At 42.4% G+C, this 23,285-nt stretch overlaps 1 protein-coding gene across 10 annotated transcripts in view; it reads right to left on the bottom strand.

Moving 5' to 3' along the window:
- The window catches only part of CELF4 (CUGBP Elav-like family member 4), a 599,657-nt gene that overhangs the window by 109,251 nt on the left and 467,121 nt on the right, over nucleotides 1-23,285 (bottom strand). The gene's annotated exons all lie outside the window — the stretch shown is intronic.

Here is a 23,285-nt window from a genome sequence, read left to right as displayed (position 1 = left end):
GTTCCTTCCTATCTAGATGAACCAGTCACCCTGCTTAGCCCCCCAGCCCCACCCCCACCTACCTGGTTCTGCTTCTGTTCATGCAGCTCCTGGGTTGATGACTCTCTGGAAAAGCATTGCTTTGAAACCTGCTTAACCCCACTCCTCTAGCTGGTAACTTGCTAACTCATTGAATATTAGAAATTAGCAAGTTTTCAATTACTTCCTCTTAGCAGACACAGACAGAACCCAAGAAGACACTTCTTTCTTTCCTCACACACTTAACCCACAAGCATAAACAGGATTAGCATTCTCATTTTTTTCAAACTATTCACAGTTTGGGGGTGAGGTGGGCTGTCTTTATGTCATTAATTTAATTCTCCATACTATATGGTATATATTATATATGGCATATATACTCCATATATGATCCATTTATGGTACATGGTATAAATATATAATCCATATATGATACATGGCATATATACTCCACATATACATGGCCTATATGATCCATATATGATACATGGTATATATACTCCATAGACTATATATGGTGTATATGCATGTGTGTATGTATGTATACACACTAATATATACTCCATAAACTATAGATATATGACTGCTTCTCCTCAGGCTCTTTTCCTGTTTCCTCATCCTTATTCTCCAATAAGCTCCCAAATGGTGGTGTTCATCCAGCTTACATCCTCTGGCTTCTTCCTTCTTTATCTCTCCCTCCCCTCCCCTGCCCTCCCCTCCTTGATGATCTCATCCACTCCTGTGGCTTCAGTGATCACTTCTGTGTAGATGGCTCCCAAATCTCTATATCCATCTGCAATATCTCCCAAGAGCCTTGGTCTTGCATCATTAACTGTCTGCTGTTCATGTCCTCCTAGATCTCTCCTCAGACATCTTAAAATGAATTCATCACCTTTTCTCATCAATATGCCCCTCTTTCCAACTTCCCTCTTGATGTTGGAGCACTGTTATCTGCTCACATAGAACTTTATGCACTGCACCACTTAATTCATGGCAGCTAGGTGGTACAGTGGACCAAATTCTAGGGACAGAGTCAGGAAGCCTTGAGTTCAAATCTGGCCTCATACACTTAACTATAGCTATATGACATACATAGCTATATATACTTAATTTAGCTATATGATCCTGGGAAAGTCACTTAACCTCTGTCTGCCTCAGTTTCCTCAACCATAAAATGGGTATTATAAAAATAGCACTTATATGACAGGGTTGTTTTGAAGATTGAATGAGGTAATGTTTGTGAAGCACTTAGCATAGTATCTGGCACACAGTAGGCACTTACTATATGCTCGTTCTTTCCTTCCTTCCAGTTACCCAGGCTTGAAATTTTGTATCTCTTTTAATTCTCCCCTCTCCTTTGCTCCTTATATCCAATCAGGTGCCAGATCCTTTTAATTCTTCCTCCACAATCTTTCTTAGCTCTTGTTTACCTCTTTTCTTTTCTTGACAGTATCAGTCCCTGTAGCCTCGGGCCGATGCCCTCTGTGTCTAGACAGCCTTAGCTATGTTCTACCTTACACCCTTCTTCTTTTTTTCACCAGCCTCTCTATTGTCCAATGTACATCCTGCCCTATTCCCTTTCCAGTTCTGGAGCCATAACCAAGTCTGTCAATCTACTCCCCTATGACTCTACTTATCATCCCTGTAATTTTCCAAATTAAAATACTGACCATTAGCCTGTTATGTGTTTTGTCCCCTTCTATATTTTGTCTCTAGAGACTGCAAGTTTCTTGAGGGCAGACACTATTACTCCTTCTGTATTTGTAGCCTCCACCCCCTTCCCCCAGCTTAGCACAGTGCATGGCACGTGTATTAAATGCTTGATAAATGCACTTTCACTCATTTATTCATTCTACTCATGCTATCACTAGACTAATTCATGTTCTCATCACCTCTTGCTTGGACTGTGGTCAAAGTTTCCTAACTGGTCTCAATGCCTTTAGTTTCTTCCCTCTTCAGTCTATTCTTCACATTGCTACAAAAATCACCTTTGTCATTCACGGGTCTGACAATGCTCCTTCCTTGCTAAATAAACCAAGACAAAGCTTGTCACCGTTTCCCTGCTGCCTATAGGATAAAATATAAGCTCAGTCTGGTACTTGAAGGCTTTCTAAACCTGGCTCCAACCTACCTTTCTGCTTCATTTTTATGTTGTTTTCTTTCATGCAGCCTTTGCTATAGACAAGCTGGACTCTGATCATATCCTGCCCTTTTCCTCCTCTGTCATTCATCCAGGCCACTCTCAGGACCTCAGAAAGCACTTTCTCCTCATCTCTACTTATTTGAAGCCTTATCCTTCAAGACTGTTCAGGTGCCACCTTCTCCAGGAAGCCTTCCTTGATCCAGTTAAAAGGGATTTCTTCCCACTCCAACACCAATTTTCCTAAAGAATTTGTCTGGATCTCTGTCTTTACCTTTATTAATCCCACCTTATATTATATTTATTTGTATATGTGTCTTATGTCCCTCCCTTACCCAAGTAAATTGCAGTCTTTGAGGGCAGGGGCTATGTTGTTTTACTTCTTTCTATAACTGTTATTTTCTTCAATGTGCCTTGTCCATTGTAGGTTCTTAATATATATTTGTTGAGTTGAATTGAATAGAGTACTGGAAACTGGTTTGGGAAGTCTGGGTTCTCTTTTCAATGCTGCCATTGACATATAGGATGGCCTTGGGCAAGTCACTTAATTTCTCTGAGCCTCAGTTTTTTTCTAAAATGGGGATACTTATCCCCATTCTGCCCACCTAAAGGGAATAGTGTGAGGATTGGTTTAGAGAGTGACTATGAAAGAGTTTTGTGAAACATGAGATATAATAATGACAGTTGCCATACACATGTTAAAATGTTCTCCAAGCCCCATCTTCCTTTTTCAACCCTATACTGCCCTCCTTTTTTCAACATGGACTTTCCACTCTAGCCAGGCTAGTTCATGGTACACACCATACTCATTTTTGTTTCTGTATCTTTATTCATCTCATTTTCCCTCCCCCCACCTTGGTTCAGTTATGATGTAATAGAAAGACCAAGGGGCTGTGCATCAGAATACCTAGGTTTTGGTCCCACTTTGGCCATTACCCAACTTGAGTAAGTCACTTAAAGTCTCTGGGCCTGTTTCCTCATTGACAAAATGAGAGTGTTGGACCAGATTAAGGTCCAGCTCAGCTCTAAAGTCCTATGTTACAAATCCTGGTCATCATTTAGGATCCCTTTCAAGTCCACCTCCTTCAGATTACACTGTCCTCTTCTTCTTACAACAGCCTGTAACCCATACAACTTTGTTCTTAATCACATACTGTCCTGTACTTGTCTCAAATTGTTTTAGCGGTATTCATCTTCTCTTCTCAACTAGACTGGGAGCTCCCCAACAGGCAAAGATAATAATTTCCCTTTGTCCCCTCTCCTCTACAATCCAGCATAGCACAGACTGAGTAGGTGGCAAATGTCTAGTGAATGATGAATGAGCTAACTGGATGGAGGGAACACAGGAGAGGGACTCATCAAACCAGATGAGGTCCTCTGAGGTACCTTAAGAGATTTATAGATTGAGATCTGGAAAAGATGTAAGCTTGATCCTTTATTTTTGTAGATGAGGAAACTGGGGGCCCACAAAGGTTAAATGATTTTTCCCAAGGTCACATGTGTTATAGCTGGGATTTGAACTCAGGTCTAATGTCTTTAATGTCCAGTGCCCTCTCTACTGTACTACATAAAATCCCTCTAATGAATTGTTAGTTTTGTTGTAAATGGGATTCTTGGTCAAGTGTAGATTGAAGCTCTGAGATCTCTTAGGATCTTTCACATTCAGTGAAGGAGAAGACCTGATCCACTGCATGATCTATCTTTCCCCTCTATATTAATTCCCTTGCCTCCTCCAGTGTTCCTAATAGCCTTATGTGCCTTTCCTAAACAGGATCAAAGATTCAGGAACTCACCAAGAACAATTTGTTCCAGTGGGCATTAGCCTGAAATAAGAATCAGTGAATGAGAAAGCAGCAGGAAGAGGGAGCTGAGAAAGGAGAGAGAAATGGGCAAATGCAAAGAAGAAGGTAAAGACAAAGGGGGTGGAGATATAGAATTCAAAATATCTCTTTCTCTTATTCATATAATCAGAATAGTCAGCCATTGATGGGACAGTGAAGACCACCAGGTAGGTCCCTGAAATCATCAGAGCTGTAAGGAACCATAAAGACCATCTTGTTCGACTCTCTCATTTTACAGATGAGGAAAAGAGGCACTGGGAAGATATTCCCAATGTCACACAAATAGTAAGTAGGAGATAGCTAGGATTTTAGTCCAGATCTTCGTCACTCCAGAGCCAAGGTCATATGCCTCTTTCTTCTCCCCTCCATCCCACTAAGGTGCCTTGAATACTCCATTTGTGCTTCATTCTTTAGTTGTATGAATTGTCATTTGGGCTCCTTTCTTAAAATGTAAATTCCTCGGGGAAGCATACCATTAAGATATTATCAACCACGAATACTTAAGTAGATTCATTTACCAGGTTGCTTTTTTCTATGCCAGCTAAGTGAGAGCTGTGCCCAGAGTGAATGGGAATTTTGATGATGGAAGGGAAGAGGGAAGAGTAATTCTAGAACTTTAAACTCTACTTGGGGAGGATAAGTTTGGGTAGAGCCTCAGTGGGGGTTCTGGGCAGCTGTAGGAATGGGGCAAAAACCCTCTTAATTTTGCTGGGCTAATCCTAGGCTAGAAGTATAAAATTCCCAGAAATTCTAATCAGAAAATGGAAAAACAGAAAAAAATTCCTTTAAAAATGAAATTGTGGATAAAATTGAAGTATGTGAGATGTTTATTTTTATCACTCTTCACAGATCTAGTTACTTTGCTAGCTTATGAACATACTATGTGTTATATAACTTGATTTGCACATAAAATAACCAAGTTTGGTATATTTGGAGATGTAAAAGCCTGGGAAAAAATGGAAATATTCAATGGAAAAAGGTAGGGTTTCCCGCCCCCCCTTCCCTTCTCTTTTCTGGAGGAGAACATCCCTAGGGGAAAAAAGTTATCCCACAGCTTTTCCTTCCCTCCAACCCCTCTGACTCTTGAGATTTGTATCTGTAATAGAAGACCAGATTTTTTCCCTTTGGAATTTTAGCTCCTGGAGATTGGGACTTGCAAAGAGTATGTATCATGCTTGGTATGATGGAAGAGGATTCAAATCTGAAGTTAGAAGATCATAGATTTTAGAGTGAGAAGGCTTTTTAGAGGTCACTGGCCCATCCCCTTCATCTTATAGGTGAGGAACCTGAAGGACAGAGAAGTTTGGTGCCTTGCTCAGGTCATGCAGCTAGGGGGATTCAGCCTGGAATTCCAGGCATTCCTGAAGGCTGAAGGGGGATTTGAACCCAGATCAGGTCACCCTCAGCCCAAGTCCAGTGTCCTGTGCCCACTGCACCCAGCTCTTCCCCATGCTGCCTTGTGTGACCTTGGAATCCCTTAGTTTCAGTTCCTAAGTCTATAAAATGAGGGGGTCTGACTGGATGGCATTTGTGGTTGTTCTTAGCTCTAAGTCTGCATACCTATTAGGCCGCCATGAAAAGTGTTCTACCCAGAACTGGAGTCTCCCAATAAGTGGTGCATGACACAGGCAGCTTGTGGTGCCCTATAGATAGAATGCTAGGCCTGGGGTCAGGAAGATCTAAGTTCAAATCCAGCCTCAGATGCTTAGTTAGCTGTGTGACACTGGGCAAGTCACTCAACCTTTGTCAGCCTCAGTTTCCTCAATTGTAAAATGGGGATAATAACAGTACCTACCTCTCCTGGTTGTTGTAAGGATCACATGAGATGATATTTGTGAAAAGTACTTAGTGCTTGGCATATAATAGATATTATATAAATTATATAATTGCTTATTCCCTTCCTTTCCCTTCTCTTCCTGTTGCCCCCAAATCCTCACTAGCATCAAGAGTGTTATGGTCATCAACAATAAACCTTGGTTGACACTTCCTGTGTACATTCCTGTGTGCTGGAGTTGAGGTGTGGATTGGAACAAAAGCCTGGTCTTTTGTTCGTAATAGAGTAACAAATCACATGAAGTACAAGCCTCGGGACATTCAGGATAACGTCCAAGATGCACTGGGCAAGAATCAGAATTAGACACCCACAAACCCTGGGAAACAAGATAGATGTTGTACTCATCAGTAAGTATAATGCTTTCACTGAGCATTTGAAAGACCTGGGCTTTAGATTTAACAATCCTGAGACCCAGATAACTATGTGACCTTAGGCAAGCTTCTTCCGCTCTCCGGGCCTCAGTCTCCACCTCTGTCAAATAAGGGGGTTGGATTAGGTGACTACTACGGCCCCTTTCAGCTCTGGCCCTCTGGAATGTTATGGTTCAATATTTAACAGGCATTTATTGAGTGCCTACTAGCATCCAGGCACTGAGGAGACACAGCACCATGGGTTCTTACCATCAGAAGGGACCTCAGGTCCCTTTCCACAGCTAATGAGTGTCCAAGTCAGGATTTGAGCTCAAGTCTTCTCATTTTAAAAGCTAGCATCCAATGCATCTGCAACACCTAGAAGCCTAATACATCTGAGGAGCTTTCAATACATGAATAGGACATGTTCAAGAATGAGATCTGTTATGTTTTGGTAGCATTTAAGAAATTTTGTCCAGTTACACAGAAATTTTTGCCCTCACAATAATCTATTGGAATGGCCTTAGTTAGCAGGGTTTGTGCTGCTAATTCAAATCAATCTAGGAAGCATGTATTAAAGATCTTCTGTGTGTCAAGCTCTGTGCTGGGCTTGGCTAGGAAGAACAAAAGAGAAGATGTGGTTCCTGCCCTCAGGGGGCTCACAGTCTAGCTAGAGAGGCAGGATTCACAAAAACAAAAGAATTAGAGAACAATTTGGAGAATAATAAGGGTCTGGATGGTACACTTTAGACCATGTGGACCACGGGTGGTGAGAGAATGAAGATATCAGTGCAGAAAGGAATTACCAGGGAAGATTCATGAAGCAGGTAGGGCCTGAGCTAGTTCTTGAAGGATGGGCATGATCTGGAAAGGTGGAGGATAGTTATGTCCAAATTGTCTTGAGCTATAAAGGATAATGATAAGAGAACTTTCAGCCTCAGCCCCAGTTTTAGTCCTACTCATGACATTTGGGATTTTTCTCTTGAGTGGTTCTATAGACCACCAACATCTCACCAAAACTATTCTGTGATTGTTTTGTAAATGCCAAACATTCCCCTAACTAGACTGGGAATTTGTTGTGGACAGGAGCCAGTCTTCTGTCTCACTCACCTCTAGCATCCAGAAAAGGGCTAGGCACACAGTAGGTGCTCAGTGAAGACTAGTCAGATTAGATTCAAGGCATCTGGGTTTGTTTAACTGCTAGTATCATTTTGTTCAACCATTTTTCAGTCATGTCTGACTCATAGTGACCCCATTTGGGGTTCTCTTGGCAAAGATACTGGAGTGGTTTGTCATTTCTTTCTCCAGTTCATTTTACAGATGAAGAAACTGAGGCCAACAGGGTTAAGTGACTTGCCTAGGGTCACACAGCTAGTGAGTTTCTGAAGTTGGATTTGAACTCAGGAAGAGGAGTTTTCCTGATTCCAGGGCTGGTACTTTGTCCACTGTACCACTTAACTGTGGTATTGTTATGTGATAGGAAATATGGGACTGATGGATATCTCATTTCCCAGAACTGACTGGGCCTCTGGGTAGCGGATGGGTACAGCAAGCAGAAGGAGGCCTCAGAGTCCAAATCTATCTGATATTCTAAGTTTTTGAAAGGCTGCTTATTCCTGCTTATTTTACCCCTCTCTCCCCAAGATTCTGGCCTTGTGGACAGTGCTTCTCCTTTGCTCTTATTGCCTCTTCCTTGGAATGAGTTTTTAGTAGCCAGATCTTTCCAGGTCCAATGTCTTCATATAGCAAAAGCTCCTTGGACCCTGGCCTGATCAGTGAGCAGGCCCAGCCTCAATTCAGGGCATTGACATAGGGCTAAAGAGAGGCCAGCTGTGCTCCGCTCAGGAATCCTACCACATTTAGAAACCCCTCACATCTAGAAGTCTATTTTTAATCTGTAAGGCCAGTCCATTTTTGGTCCAGGTTTTTCTGGTCCAACTTCCCTGACAAGTTAAGATTCTCTCTGGTTCATCTGAGGGGAAAATGAGCTGTCTCACCTTCAAAAAAAGGTCTCTTGATCTTTAGTATCTCTTTCTGGGGCTGCCTTCCTATTCCTGCCCAAACCCCTAGGGTTTCCTTTAACCTGTTGTTCTTTATGGGCTCAGGCCCTATTGAGTTCTCTTAGAGGGGCACCTTTTATTTGTAGGTACTTGAATTCCATAAGCAGTATAAAAGGGACTGTACAGAAGGGATTAGGATTCTAAGCATGTGACCTAGGAGGGTGGAGACAATCCCGACCACCTTTCCTGGGATTTCACCACCAAGTCATACACAAGGACAAGTCTGCTTCTGATCCACGCTGATGTGGACCTCCCTTACTAACCCCATCCTCACCATCCTTTTTAGGACACACACACACACACAAAGACAAACAGACATACCAAGGAATATGGTTACATGATGCCAAGTATATTGCAGTAAATACTATCTCACATATGTATATGGATAAAGAATGACTGATCCATCAGCAAGCATTTATTGAGCCCTGTGAAGGGAGAGAGCAAGGGAAGAGACAGTCTCTGGCCTGGAGAAGTTCATGATCAAATTGGGAAGATATGACTCATGAACAGGAAGCAGAATATTCTCCCCCAACCCTTCCCTACCCCACTTTGCCTCAGTTGATATTCCATGGGGGTGTCCTCACATGAATCACCATGAACAGTATAGAAAACAACCTCCCAAAGCTGCCTTTATCAGTCTACTCAGACCAACATGTAAAGGCTGATCTCTTGGCTAGAGAGAAGAGCCTTGTGCCTCCATTTCAGACCAGATAATGATGATAATATTAATAATAATATCAACTTTTATATGTGCACTTTAAGGTTGGCAAAACTCTTTTCTTTTTTCTTTTAAAAATTTTTTTCTTTTTTGCTTTTTGGGGGGCTATTGGGGTTAAGTGACTTGCCCAAGGTCACATGGCTGATAAGTGTTAAGTGTCTGAAGTCGGATTTGAACTCAAGTCCTCTTGACTCCAGGGCTGGTGTTCTGTTCACTAAGCCACCTAGCTGCCCCCAACTCTTTTCATACATTAATTTTATCCTCACATTAACCTTGTAAAGTCAGTGAGTATTATATAGCTAGGAAGTGTCTAAGGCAGGATTTGAACTTGGGTCTTCCTGACTCCAAGTTTGACACTTTTTCTGCTGCCACCTAAAAAGGAGAACCAGATTATAGGTCACTGATTTGAGAGCTGGAAGGGACTTTGGAGACTATCTCCATTTCTTGTTTATGAGTTTTGTCTTCCCAATTTGATTTCCTGCCCTGGGGTGTCACTGCCCTGATGGGTCAGTGGCTCTAGCCATGCTGCCCTTTGACTCCCCAGGTGCCCTCTCCAAGTATCTGCTCTGCTCTCATCTCTTCTCCTCCCCCCTCTCCATCCACTTTCCAGTTTGGGAGCTATAATAGAGTCAATATTGTCATTGGAACTGGAAAGAGTGTGCCAGTCTACATCCCATTCAACTTCTACACCAAAAGACTTCATCCCTTGCCACCACTTCCCTATCTATATATCTGTATCGATCTGTCTGTAGATAGAGTGATACAGATATGCCCCCTATTAGCATGTACGCTCTTTGAGGGCAGTGAGTTTATTCATTTTCATGCTTGTACCCCCACACGTAGTAAAATTCTTAGTACATATTTGGGGGAGTGAATAAGCATTTACACAGCTTCTGTGTGCCAAGAACTGTACTAAATGCTTTTTTTTTTTACACAAATATTATTTTATTTGATTCTCACAACTCTGGTAGGTTGGGAGGTCATTATTTTCCCAATTTTATAGTTGAAGAAACTGAAACAAATAGAGGCTAAGTGACTTCCCAGTCACACAGCTAGTACTGGATTTGAACTCAGGACTTAATGATTCCAGGACCAGCACTTTATCCACTGTGCCACCAGGTGACTCAAGAGAGTACTTAACATTTCATTCATTCATTCACTCATTCATTCATTCTTTCACTCATTTATTCTTTCCTTGACTTGTCTAGCCCATATCTCTCCTTTTACAGTTGAGGAAACTGAGGCCCAGAGATGTGGTGACTTGCCGAAGGTGGCACAGGAAGGAAGTAAAAGATCCAAGACTCAAACCCGGGTCTTCTGAGTGTAAATGCAGTGCTTTCTCTGTCATGCCACACTGTCATCCCCTTTTCAGGGTGTTTCTAGAGGGCTCCCTGAGTTCTGTCTCCACGGGATGCCAAGGAAAGAGGCATCCTTCATAGCCTCTCTGTGAAAGAATGCCACGTGGCTGGGTACCACAGTGTCCGCTGCTAGCCCTGGGATATGCCTTGCCCCCTTCTATCTGTCAGGAGTTCAGACAATTGAAGCCACCATTTGGAAAATCCAGCAGGGGGCATGCTTTGCTTACTTAACCACTCTGGAAACACACTGGAGGGCCCTCCTGGACCTGCCTTTTCCTAGTTTATTACAGAGCCCTGCAGAACAAATCCCAAGATAACATGCTCTCAGCTTTAGAGCTGGGAGGGGCGTGAGAGGTCCTCCAGAAAAATGAAGTCTGGACTTCTTGAATGACTTGACTAACATCATGCATGTAGTACAGAGCAGAGCTAGCTAGGACTTGAATCCAAGTGACAGAATCATCATTTAGAGATGGGAGGGACCAAAGCTGCCACCTAATCCCATTTTCTACAAATGAGGAAATTGAGGCTCACACAGATATTTGGGGAAGTCACTCAAGTGACTTGTGCAGGGTCACACAGCTACTAAATGTCCAAGGTGGGCAGGATTTGAACTTGAGTCTTTCTTATTTCAAGTCTAGCATTCTTTCTGTTATACAGTTCTGTCTAGGGTCATCTGATTTCAAATCCAGTGCTCTTCCCAGAGTACCCTTATACGAAAATATTATAGCCAGAAGGATTCTGAGACAGGCTTCTAAGACCTAGAAGGCACCTTGTCGAAAACCCTCATTTTACAGATGGGGCCATTGAAGCCTAGAGAGGGGAAAGGCTTTCCCCCAAATCACACAGCTAATTAGTCAGAGCAGAGATGGGAGCCCAGGTAGCCTGGATCTTCGTGTTCTTTCTGGAGTTCAAGGCATTTTCTGTCTCTTAAAGAGTTTAGGGAGAATTATTGTCACAAGATAAGTCCCCTCACCTATCTGCTGGATACAATGAGCCCTCCGTCTTATCCCTCAACACTCCTTAGAGAGATGCTGCGACCCCTTGCCTGGAGTGTGGTTTACCTTCCTTGGGAACTGACTTCTTTGTGAGTTCCTCCCTCCTTCTCTAGCCCTGGCTCATGGAGATGAGCTACAACCAGTCATTTGGACTCTGCCCCCTAAACCATGGCTGTTTACTTTTTAGGTATCCTTTGCCTTGTCCTGGCACTCTACTTTGGATTGATTGCATCCTGGCCCTTGGTCCTATGGGCATCAATCTGATGCAGGGGTGTTCTGATAATGACTCACCCCCTCTGTCCTACCTCTCCCCACCACCTCCCCAAATTCATCACCTTGATTTTAGCCTCTTACCTTAGCACTTGAGCCCTTTCCCCAGGACCTGCAAATGGTTCCCACACCCCACTTTTCCCCTTCCCCAGCCTAGATGATGATTATTTACCCCCAGAGGAGTTCGATTCTAATCCTGCAGAAGGGGTGCTAACATGAGAAGATGAAAGATTTCATGCAGAACACTCCTGCCGGGAGCATGGGCACAATTCATCACCTTGCTCTCTGTCCAAGAGGCCAGGGCTTCACTAGTGGGATTTTCCCTTCCATCCCTTCCAAAGTAGCCACCCTATGTCTCTCCCTCATCAGATTAGAGGCTGAGATGGGGAGAGGCATCTTCCCTATCAAATTGGGACCTTCCTCTGTCTCCCCCCCGCCTCCATCTGGGCCCAGGAGTGACAAAGGCCCTCAGGGTCCAGGCTCCTTCTTCTCTGTGACACCAGGAGGGTTTCAGAGTGTTGGAGAACAAAGAGGAGGGATCTGGGAACAGGAGGGAGCCTGAAGGCAGGGCGCTGGGAGAAGGGTGAGGGAGATAAAATGGAGTGGGAGCAAGGACAGAGTGGGAAGGAGAAGGAGTAGGAATAAGGGAGGAGGAGGGAGCAGGCCGAGAGAGGCAGAGAAAACATCAGAGTTGATTATTTAAAGAGTGGGTGAAATTTACCATCCCTTCCCTGTGCAGGCCGGAATCGCGCTGCATGTCACTTAATGTTTGCAGTTAAGTATTTACAGATCTGTTCCCATGGCAACAGAGTCTTCAAAGTTACTTTTACAATTCTGTTTTCTCAAATGTGTTTCTTTGGTTGATTGCACAGAGATTTCTGGAACCTGGCCAGGCCTGAATCACAGTCCCAGCCTCATCTCCCTCCCCTCCTTTCTCCTGCTTGCCTCTTTCCTTCCTTCTGTCTTTCCTCCCCACCAGATCCTGAACACTCTGGCCCTGAGAGAGGCGTGTGGGATATAACAGGACCCCAGGCAGAAGGAGAAGGGCACGTTCTCTCAGCTCTCTCTGAGACCCTATGCCAACTCGAGCTGGTGTTTACTCTCCTCACCTTACTGGCCCTTCACCCAGCAGACCGCAGGGGCTGAGGCCAGGCTCCCGCTGCTGCTACCGTCTCTGCCCACCTGGGTCTGACTAGCGCTCTCCCCTTATTTCACCCCGCGACAGAGATGTTTGTTTTTAAGAACTTCACTAGCATTTAAAGGAAGAAAGTTTATCTATGAAGCACCTACTATGTGCCTTTCTTTGTGTCCCCAGAACTTGGCACAGTGCCTTGCCCGAAGAAAGCACTTAATAAATGTTTGCTACCTACTGCTGACCACAAGACACCGGATTGAGAATTACTGAGCCTGGGAATATCTCTTAAGGCATCTCTAATCTGGTTTAACTAGCAGAGTGAATAGAATGGTAGGCTTGTTTGAATCTGGCCAACATTTACTAGCTGTGTGGTCCTGGGGCTGGCCACTTTGCCCCCTCTCAAACAACATTCCCTCACCTGTAAAATGGGGATAATAATCCCTTTAATATCTACCACACAGATAGAGGATCAAAAGAGATATTACATATAAAGTATTTTGAAAACCTTAACATGTTATATAAATTCCAGTTTTTTTTTCTCATTCTCATTACTCTCATATTTGATAAAGTTTGGATATAAATGGTTCTGGAACAATTCACTTATTGTTTTTTATGTTTAATGTTTTGGGGAATATTATTGTTGTTGCTGTTGTCATTATTGTTGTTGTGTTCTTAGTGAGAAAGGTAATCAATAATAGCTCATTTGCTATCTACCTGGCATTGGGACTTGGCCCCAAGCTCCAAAAAGCTTCAGTCTTGCCCCAGGAGAAACCTCCAGTACCTTCTTCTCTTAATTGACTAATTTTCAGATTTTTCTTTATTTTCTAAGTCCTAGAAAAATCTGAATTTTCTTTCTGATTCCCTGGCTTCTGTTCTGAGTCTTAACTCGGGGTCTGTGGATAGATTTCAAGGGATCTGTGAATTTGGATGGTGAAAATGTATCATTGTTTCAATATAATCAGAATCTTTCATCGTCCTAAGTATTTTATTTTTATGTGTTTTCAATGCTATTCTGAGAAAGGATCCATAGATTTACTAGGCTGCCGAAGGGGGGTTCATGACACAAGACTGGGACCTCCTGCTCTAGACTGAGGTCCCTGACCCTCTGCTGGCATCTTCAAAAAAGGTTTGCCCTAAAATGTAAATGTTCCTTTTTGGGCACTGTCCTTATCTCTTGGGTTTTCCTTTAAACTGCTATTCCTTCTGTACCCCAGAACTTCTGGATTCTCCTGAGGAAAGGGTAGGAGCAACTCTTATCTGCTCTCTAGCAACAAAGAACACACATGGATCTATAGCAAGCACAGTGGGTGGATAGAGTGCTGGACTTGGAGTCAGGAAGCCATGAGTTTGAATTCTGTCTTAAATACATTTATTATCCCAGTTACCCTGGGCAAGTCATTCAACCTCTCTCTGTACTTCAGTCCATCTTCTGTAAAATGAGGAGTTTGGCTCTGATGGCCTCAAAGGTCCTTCTGAACTCTGAATCTATGATCCTATACAGAGGAGCTCATGCAGCCCCTCCGTTGTTCAAAGCTGGCACTCCTCTCTATTAACAGCCATGGTCACAATTAGACCTCTATGTTAGCATGACTTCATTAATGTGAGAAACAGACACTGAACATATTGTAGGTTCATAACATCACACAAACAGTAATATATAAAATTGTTGTTCTTAGGTTGTTTTGGTCACGCCCAACTCTTTGTGAACCCATCTGGAGTTTTCTTGGTAAAGATACTGGAGTGGCTTGTCATTTCCTTCTCTAACTCATTTAATAGATTGAGGAAACTGAGGCAAATAGGGGTCAGTGACTTGCCCAGGGTTGCAAAACTAGTGTCTGATGCCAGATTTGAACTCAGGAAGATGAGTCTTATTGATTCCAGGTGGGGCCTCCCATCCACTGCACCACCTAGCTGCCCCCTAAGACTTGCCAATAGATGGCCTTGTTCTCCAATACTCCCAGGTATGTGACTTTTGGTCCTCCAATCACACTGCCTTCTATTCCTATCCATTTCCTTGCACTGTTCAGCATAGGGCAGAGCAGATAGTGGAGGGTAGGAATTTGCTTAATGCTTTTTAATTGACTGACTGGGAGGTGAAGAAGGGGTAAAGGGAGGGGACATTTTTCTGAAGCAGGGCTCTCTGAGTGGCGGCCCTCCCAGAGGCAGGAGGATGACTGAGGGGCTTTCTTGTTCTGTGACAACACTTCTTCTGCTCTGTGGAGAAAGCTCTGGGAGGTCTGCTCTCACCAGTGGGGCTGGGAGCTGGAGCCATCGCTCTCTGTCCAATCCTGCCCGAGCAAGAATGCGCTGACTCTGCTAACAGTTCATTGAGTGGTTGCATCTCTATTATAAATGATTTAAGTCTCCAGCATTTAATTAATGTTATAAATACGATATTTATGATACAGTATGGGAAACGATGCATTCTCTTGTTACTATACATCATCGTATGTGTGTATGTGTTTTTTTTTTATTTCCTATCTCTAGACACCTCCTCCCACATCCTCAGTGCCTTTTGCTTGCTGTTGCCAAGCCTCTGGGAGATTGTAGCTTCATAAGAAAAGGGGTGACTAGGTAGGGCTGTTTGGCAACTTGTTTTATATCTCTCTGGCTTTGGGACCCTTTCAGGAGTGAAATGAGGAAGAATGGGATATCAACCCATCAGAAATGCCTTCCAGAATAGCCCCAGATGTCCCTTAAGTCTTTGATCCCTGGGCTTAGATAAGCATACTGAGGGATCATTTAGGGAAGGCCAAGAGCCCTCATTATATTGCCATTCTCTCAAATGACCTATCAGGCTGCCATCCTCAATCAAAATATCTCTAAATCCTTACTCAGATTGTTTTTGTTCCCAGCCTGGGTCTTCTCCTAGGGTTAAGTACAGAGTCTAGCCCATGGTCATAAACTTAGTAGCTGCACAATAAATATTTATTAACTGATTGATTAATTGAAATCTACCTGAAGTCTGACTACTTTATTTGACTTGGAAAAAAAATCTTTTTATTTTCTAGTCTTTTTGGAGGGGGGAAGGCAGGGCAATTGGGGTTAGGTGCCTTGCCCAAGGTCACACAGCTAGTAAGTGTTAAGTGTCTGAGGCTGGATTTGAACTCAGGTCCTCCTGACTTCAGGGCTGGTGCTCTATTTACTTCCACACCTAGCTGCCCTCCCCTCCCGCCAATTATCTCTCAAAGCTTTGGTATGTGTATAGAGCTGGTGGTGAAGGTAGGGAATTGTTGAGAGAAACTGATAAAAATAACATCACATCACATCTTTCTTGAGTGATTGAGAAATATTACCATGCATTCAGTTCTGTGCATATAAGGAAGAATGAGAACCAGACTATACCATCCAGGAGCTTATAACTCTTGGGAAGAGAGGCTTGCCACATACAAAGCAAAATAAAGATCATTAGAAGATAGTTATGTAATGAATTGCTTTATATTCTAGAGGCAGTGTAACATAGTTGATAGACAGCTGACCTCAGAAACATGAAGCTTGGATTTAAATCCTGCTTTTGACATAGATTGATTTTATGACCCTGGGCAAGTCACTTAACTCTATAAGATTGTAAGATGAAGAAAAGCTTCCAACCTGCTGTGGAAGAGGGGGTTTTCTTATTGGAAACTTCTCTATATCAGTGAAATCATGGGTCCAGATCTTATTCCTATATTTTAAGTGCTAGCTTTTGCATTTGATACAACAGAGACAGAGAGAACCATTGAATAAGGGAATTCATGGCATGATGAAATCAGTTCTAAGAAGATTAATTTGGAGACAACCTACAGAGAATGGCTTGGATATGGAGAACTTGGCAGCAAGGGGACCAGGTGGGAGGTGGTTGCAGTAATAAAGATTGCACCTCCTCTCAGTCTTCATCTTTGTGGTCCCATTGTTTCAGTCTGCCCTCATCCACCATTCTATCACCTCCATCACCCCTCTTCAATTCATTCATTCTGTTTTCACTAGAATTGCTCTTCTTGGGACCTTCCTGAGCAATGTTATTTCCAAGAAATGTCACAGGGGCCATTGTTCCAGCAACATCCTGATAATCCTGTTCTCTCCTGAATGTGACTCTAAAGATACCAGTTCACTCAGGGATTATCATCAAGCCTTTGAATCCCCTGGTCCCTTCTCTGCTCCCCTAATCTCTGATCCCTCTTTTAATGTGAAGCAGATGAGTGGTGACTCTCCCCTGTTCTTTGAAAGAGAAAATCATGCCTCTGTATATGTGGCTGAGACCCAATCATTACAAATAAGAGTAGATCACCCAAGAGGGAAGATAATTTTAAAAAATAAGAAATCCAAAAGTGACAGAGAATCCTCAAGCCACTTTATGGTGATTTTGGAGTGTGTGTGTGTGTTTTTTGCTGGTGGACAGGTGTTCATCTGATATCTTGGTAGTTCACTGCATTTTAGGTAAGAATGAAGGTGCCACTATGCAAAACAACACCAATACCAACAACTCAGACAGCAAAGAGTTGGAAATTAATCTCATTTTTCCATAGTGACTCCTTCATCATTGCTCTATAATGAAATGAAAGTACATCACCTTTCAGACTGATGCAAAGTACCAGCTTAAGTAGAGCTGCTCCATTTGAGACATTTGTTTGGGTGTGGGGAAGAAATAAATGCCTTTCCTTCTAACCACTGCTGTTGAACTATGAGCAGAAGGTAGAATGGCTCCCTAAAGGAATAGAGTAGGTGACAATAGTAACAAGAACTTAGAAGCAAGATTTACCACAGATGGTACAGATAGTCTAACATTCACTGCAATCCTTTTTTTCCTGGATTACTTGGTACTCATATGTATGCCTTCTCAGCACAGATTAGGGTGTGTGTGTGTGTGTGTGTGTGTGTGTGTGTGTGTGTGTGTGCTCTATGAATTCCATCAGACTAGGATAAAATCAGCCTCTGATAGCTCCCAGTATTGTGGAAGAGAAGAGTTGTTCTTGTGGGAGAGATTCAGGTCTTACCCTTTGAGATCCCTGTTCTGACAGGGGTGGGGGTGGAAAATGTAAAAATAGAAAATGACTTTAAAATACCTACAAAGTGTTGCAAATGAATATGGTAGGAAGAGCCAATTGAAATTATTAGAGTCCAGTGGGATTAATAAGGGAAGGCTTTCTGGAGAAGGTGAATTTTGAAGGAGGCAGGAACTTAACCTCTCTAGACCTCAGTGTCATCTGTAAAACGAGAAGCTTGGACTAAATGATGTCTAAGGCCCCTTCGAATTCTAAAATCCTGTGGATAGTGAATATATGGTTGGAGAGCGGAATGGGGAGAAATTTTCAGATTCAGACAGTGACTTAGGAAAAAAAGCATAAGTGAGTTGTGTGTGGAGAAGATAATTAATGGAGTCAGAAAATCCAGGAGCCCTAGACCCTGGGCACACAAAAACCAACCACCTGACCATCCTACAAAAGGTTATCCTAGACTTGCCAGCTTCAGTTCCCAGGAGAGACATAGAAGAGGGCAGCAGCAGGTGTCAAGCTGACCTTTTCTCTTATCTCTCCCCCTTCCAATCTATCCTGTACTGCCAGATGAATCTCCCTAGACATTGCTTTGATCATTTTCTTCCCTACTTAAAAATCTCCAGTGCTTGCACACTGCTTGCAAGATCAAGTTCAAACTCCTTAGTCTGGCATTCAAGGCTCTTCACAACTTGATCACAGGGTCCCCAGAATGAACCCTATGTTTCTGCTAGGCACATCTCTTCTATATCCTCAAAATAAGCTATGCTACTTTCCAACTTTTTGCCTTTGTTCCCAGCATTTCTCTTCTCTGGAGTTCCCTTCCTTTTCCTCTCAGTCTATCCAAATCTTACTCAAGTCTTGTCTCTCCTCTGATGACTTCCTTGAATACTCCAGTGCACACATCTCCCTCCATCCTCTGATCTTCTACAGCATTTATAACTGAACACAGGTACTTTGCACATAGTAGGTGTTGAAGAAATGTTTGCTGAATAGAGTTGAATTCCATGCTTTAGCAGGATTGAACCTAACTTGAACCATTGTTGCACACACCCCCCATCATATGCTATCTCATAATTTTCTTGTCTATGTAAATTTTATATCTTCAACTACACCATGAGATCCTTAAGGGCAGGGACTATGTGCTTCCTATTATTTAATTTATTCACTCAACACATAATTTATTGAGCACCTACTATGTGCTAGGTGATTAAAAAACTACTGAGATAAATAAGAAAGGGTCTCTAATCTAATCAAGCTTATACTCTTAGAAAGGAGGGAAAATATAACTCCTAGAATAGGGCTGGGTCAGAGGAGGGATTAAGTATATACAGGCTGAATTGAATTGAATTCTCCAAATGGCCTGACCCTATGTGTCACCCCCCTCACTGTGCCAAAGGAGACTGAGGCTACTGCCACTTTCCATTTGGTCAGATATTACTCTGGGACTATGCTTTTGCTAAAAGCTCTACCATTATAACATAATTACTGCTGAAAATGACCTTTAAAATATATTTTAAATTCAAAATGTCTTTAAACCCTCCACTGAACACCATTTTTCAATTTCACAGAATGTTTTCCTTTTTTGAGGGAGGGGGATATGGAGTGGGGGAGAAAGGAACAGAGGATGAAAGCTAGGAGGAGTCTTACCTATTAAGATTTCAGATTTTAATCTCTCCCTTTAAATGAGATCCCCAAACAGCGCCACTGTCTGTGTGGCTTATAGGTACCTGCTGCACCTTGCAAGCCCCACCTTGGCTGAAAACAAAAGATGGCAGAGAAGAAACATAGATGATGGGGTGATATTATTTCTCAAAGTCATCTGCTCCATATGGAGACCTCCCAGATACTTAGTATTATCCTAGGCCAATGGAGGCAAGAGATTTCTTTGTCTATTCCCTGGATTCTCTGCATTGACTTAAACATAACTTTTCTTGCTTTTTCCTTAATTGGGTAGAGGCACTAGAAATCTATTTTTAAAATGCCACTATCAGCCAGATAAGATTGTCAATTTCAAGATCTATGAGGGGGTTTAAGCACAATGAACTAAGCTACTTTTCTTCTCCTTCCTAACATGTGTCCTCCACTGAATCCAGACCAGTCTTCTTGTCATCTCTAGTATATCCATGCTCATTCCTTCCTCTGGATCTGTGCACATGTTATTTCCCCTCATTGGCCACCCTGGATCAATCCTACTGTACCTATCTAAAACCTACTTTTCTTCAAGGTTCAACTAAAAGTCTATATCCTCCCTGAAGCCTCCATGGGTAGACCAGCCCACAGTGTTTTTTCTCTTTTTGAAAGTTCTGCAGCATTAGGATAAGGATAATGATGATGATAGCTGACATTTATATCATGATTTATAATGTAGAAAGCATGGTAATTACGTTATCTCACTTTATGTTTACAATAACACTGTGAGGGCTATATCTCCATTTATAGATTAGGAGATTGAAGCTCAAAAGAACCAAGATTCAAATTCAGGTTTTTTTGTTGCCAAATCCAGTGCTCTTTCCATTACAACACAACTTTGTACACCACCTTATCTTACTTTGTAACTGTTCCACATATGACTTTTGCCTCTCCATTTAGACTGCAAACTTCTTGAGGGCCAGGGCTATTTTCTCCTCCTTTCTCCTCCAGTGTCGAATAAAAAACTGGACATTCTTAAAGGGAATGGCTTTGTTTTCTCTCTGTGAATTCCTCAGAAGGACTCTGTTATACTTTTAACCAGCAAGACTTTGCATGCTGCTGTCCATGGTTCTGAACCACTATCTGTGAGGACATGGCTAGCTTTGATGGTTGGTGACTCTTGTACTCTTGTACATCACCCTTCTTCTCCACACACCAGTTATGTACCATTTGAAAGGGTGAAGTAGAAAGCAAAGAGAGAACCATAGGCAGATAAAGATTGATGGTAAGACAGGGTCACCAAAAGGAAGATCAGGAGAGGCAAACAGCGATTGAATTAGAGAGACTGAAACAAAGAGAAGTCAAAAGACTGAAACTGAGAAAGATTGTGAAACTGAGATATTAAGATCCAGAGGGACTGAGTGGAAAGGGCAGCGACAGATACAAAAATAAAATAAAATATAACAGGAGACAGAGTCAGAGGTCAAGAGATGTAGGGAGTAGAGATGAAGAAGAAAGGATGAGGAGACAGTGCCATGGGGATATGGAATACATGGGGAAACAGGAGAGAGGGGGAGGGAGAGAGCAAAGAAGAGAGAGAGACAGACAGACAGACAGACAGATAGAGAGACAGACAGAGAGAGAGACAGAGACAGAGAGAGAGAGAAGAGGGTTATTGAGAGTCAGGACAACTGATTTCTAGTTCTGCTTTTACCATCAACTCCTTATGTGACTTTAAGTCTGACTCTCCTCATCTATAAAATCAAGGAGTTGTATTAGATAATCCTAAGTTCCTTTCCAGAAAAAAAAAACAGGAATATGAGGTAAAAGGTAGATATTGAAGACAGGGACAGGGAGAAATTGTAGGGAAGGGGAGAAGAGACAATAGGGGAAAGATAACTAGGATACAGAAACAAAATGAGAAAGGAAGACAGATTTAGGAGAGAGAATGTAACAGGGTGAAAAGGACAAGTATAGAGATAGAAAATTCTGTAGTATAGCATACTTGTCATGGAGTTGGTGTAGAAGCAGAATTGGGAGAGATGAGGTCCTAGACCAAATCACTAATGTGACTTTTGGCCAGATAAACCCTTGCTCCTTGCCATCAGCAGTGTTCAGGGAAAATAAAGGAAGAAGTTATTGTGTCACATTCTTTGTAGCTTTCCATTGAGGGAAGCCCATTACATGGGGGATGAGGGTGAAAGTTGGCAACGGAAAGTAACCAATTCTATTTAAGTTTGGTTTTCACAAATATGTGGAGCAAGTTTTTTTCTGGGTCCATTTAAGGGGAAAGGACAGATATAGGCTTGGTCATCCAGGAAATAGTTCAAGCCATGGATAATTTTTGCACCTTCATCTTAACACAGTTCCTTCTCTCCTTCCATCCTGCCAACCCCACTCCTCACTTTCCTTAAACACGAGGCTTACTCACCATTGAGAGAAACCAACTTTCTAAGAAAGATGAAGTACTATCCTACTCTGAGACAGGAGCTAGAATAAGATAAGGAAATTCTTCTTCTATAGATCTGAGTATTCTTAGCAAGTCTGAATTTCTCATAGCAGTGCTCATGATGACATTTAAAAATTCTGACTCTGAGGGTCTCATAATTTGCACCAAATTGAAATACTTTTCTGAGTGCTTTCCAAATTATCTCATTTGGCTTCCACAATAACATTGTGATCTAGGCAAGGAAGAATTTATTGCTGTCTTTTGAAAAATGAGGAAATTGAGGCCAAAGGAGCTTGTGACTTGAGGTCATATTGTGAATTGGTGTCAAAGTTATGACTAGAACTCATGTCTACATACTCCCATCACACCTGCTTTTTATTTTATTTATTTATTTGTTTGTTAAAGCAATTGGGGTTAAGTAACTTGCTCAAGGTTACAGGGCAAGTTATTTCTGGGTGTGGTGCTAAGTATCTGAGTCCGGATTTGATCCTCATGTCATCCCGACACTGGAGCCAGTACTCACACCTGCTTTTTAAAAAATAACAAAAAAAAACGAGAGTAGGACAGAGGGTGGGTGGTGGTGGCAAGGAAGCTTGCTCTAGCTTACATAATTTAAAGTAACAGAGTTTAAAATATTTGACATTTATATAGCTTTTTATTTCCTTTTGGAGGGCAATTGGGGTTAAGCAACTTGCCCAAGTTTACATGGCTAGCTTTTTTGCGTGGGTGTTAAGTGTCTGAGGCTGGAACCGAACTTGGGTCCTCCTGACTCCGGGGCCAGCACTTTACTCACTGTGCCACCTAGCCACCCCCATTTATATAGCTTTTTAAGGTTTTCAAAACACTGTAAATGTCTCATCCCATTGAGTCCCACACAGTCCTGTATGGTAGGTACAACAGATCTATCCATTGTACAGATGAGGGAATTAAGTGACAGGGAATGTGGCATAAAGATGAGATCTTAACACTCCAAGTCCATCATTCGATCCACTAGAATTTACAAGGGACCTGAAATCTTAGGATCATAGATTTAGAGGTAGAAAGGAAGTTGAAGGTCATGTGATCAAGCCCTTTCCCCATTTTACAGATGAAGAAGATGAAGTCTGGAGAGGCTATGACATTGCCAGGTAAATGGCAGAGCAGGAATCTAAATCTAAATCTAAAATCTATTTCCTTTGACTCCAACTCTAGTAGTTTTTCAACAACATGGTGCCTATGGAAATCACCATTTTAAAGTCCATTTCACAGACTAGGAAACTGAGCACCAAAGATGAGGCGAATGGACAAGCAGAGTCATGCAGTGGCCATGCTAGAACCTAAGCCTCCTGATTCCCAATTTGATTTGTCTCTAAACATATCAACCTGCTCTATTCAGGCAGCATTCAGACCTCATGCTAGGTCTCTTCACCTGTAGATTCTCTCTACATATTCTTCAACAGCCAACACAAGGAAAATCCTAATTAGACTAGAGGCATAATCATCCCCAAGAGCCCTGGGGATCTCTAAGCCTCACTC

This window comes from Petaurus breviceps, unplaced genomic scaffold (genome assembly GCF_028583685.1).
Source record: "Petaurus breviceps papuanus isolate PSGF00001 unplaced genomic scaffold, PetGlider_PUasm1.0 151, whole genome shotgun sequence".
In the NCBI taxonomy this organism is placed as follows: domain Eukaryota; kingdom Metazoa; phylum Chordata; class Mammalia; order Diprotodontia; family Petauridae; genus Petaurus; species Petaurus breviceps.
Note: the sequence above shows the minus strand (reverse complement) of the source record. Positions and strands in the feature narration are given on the sequence as shown.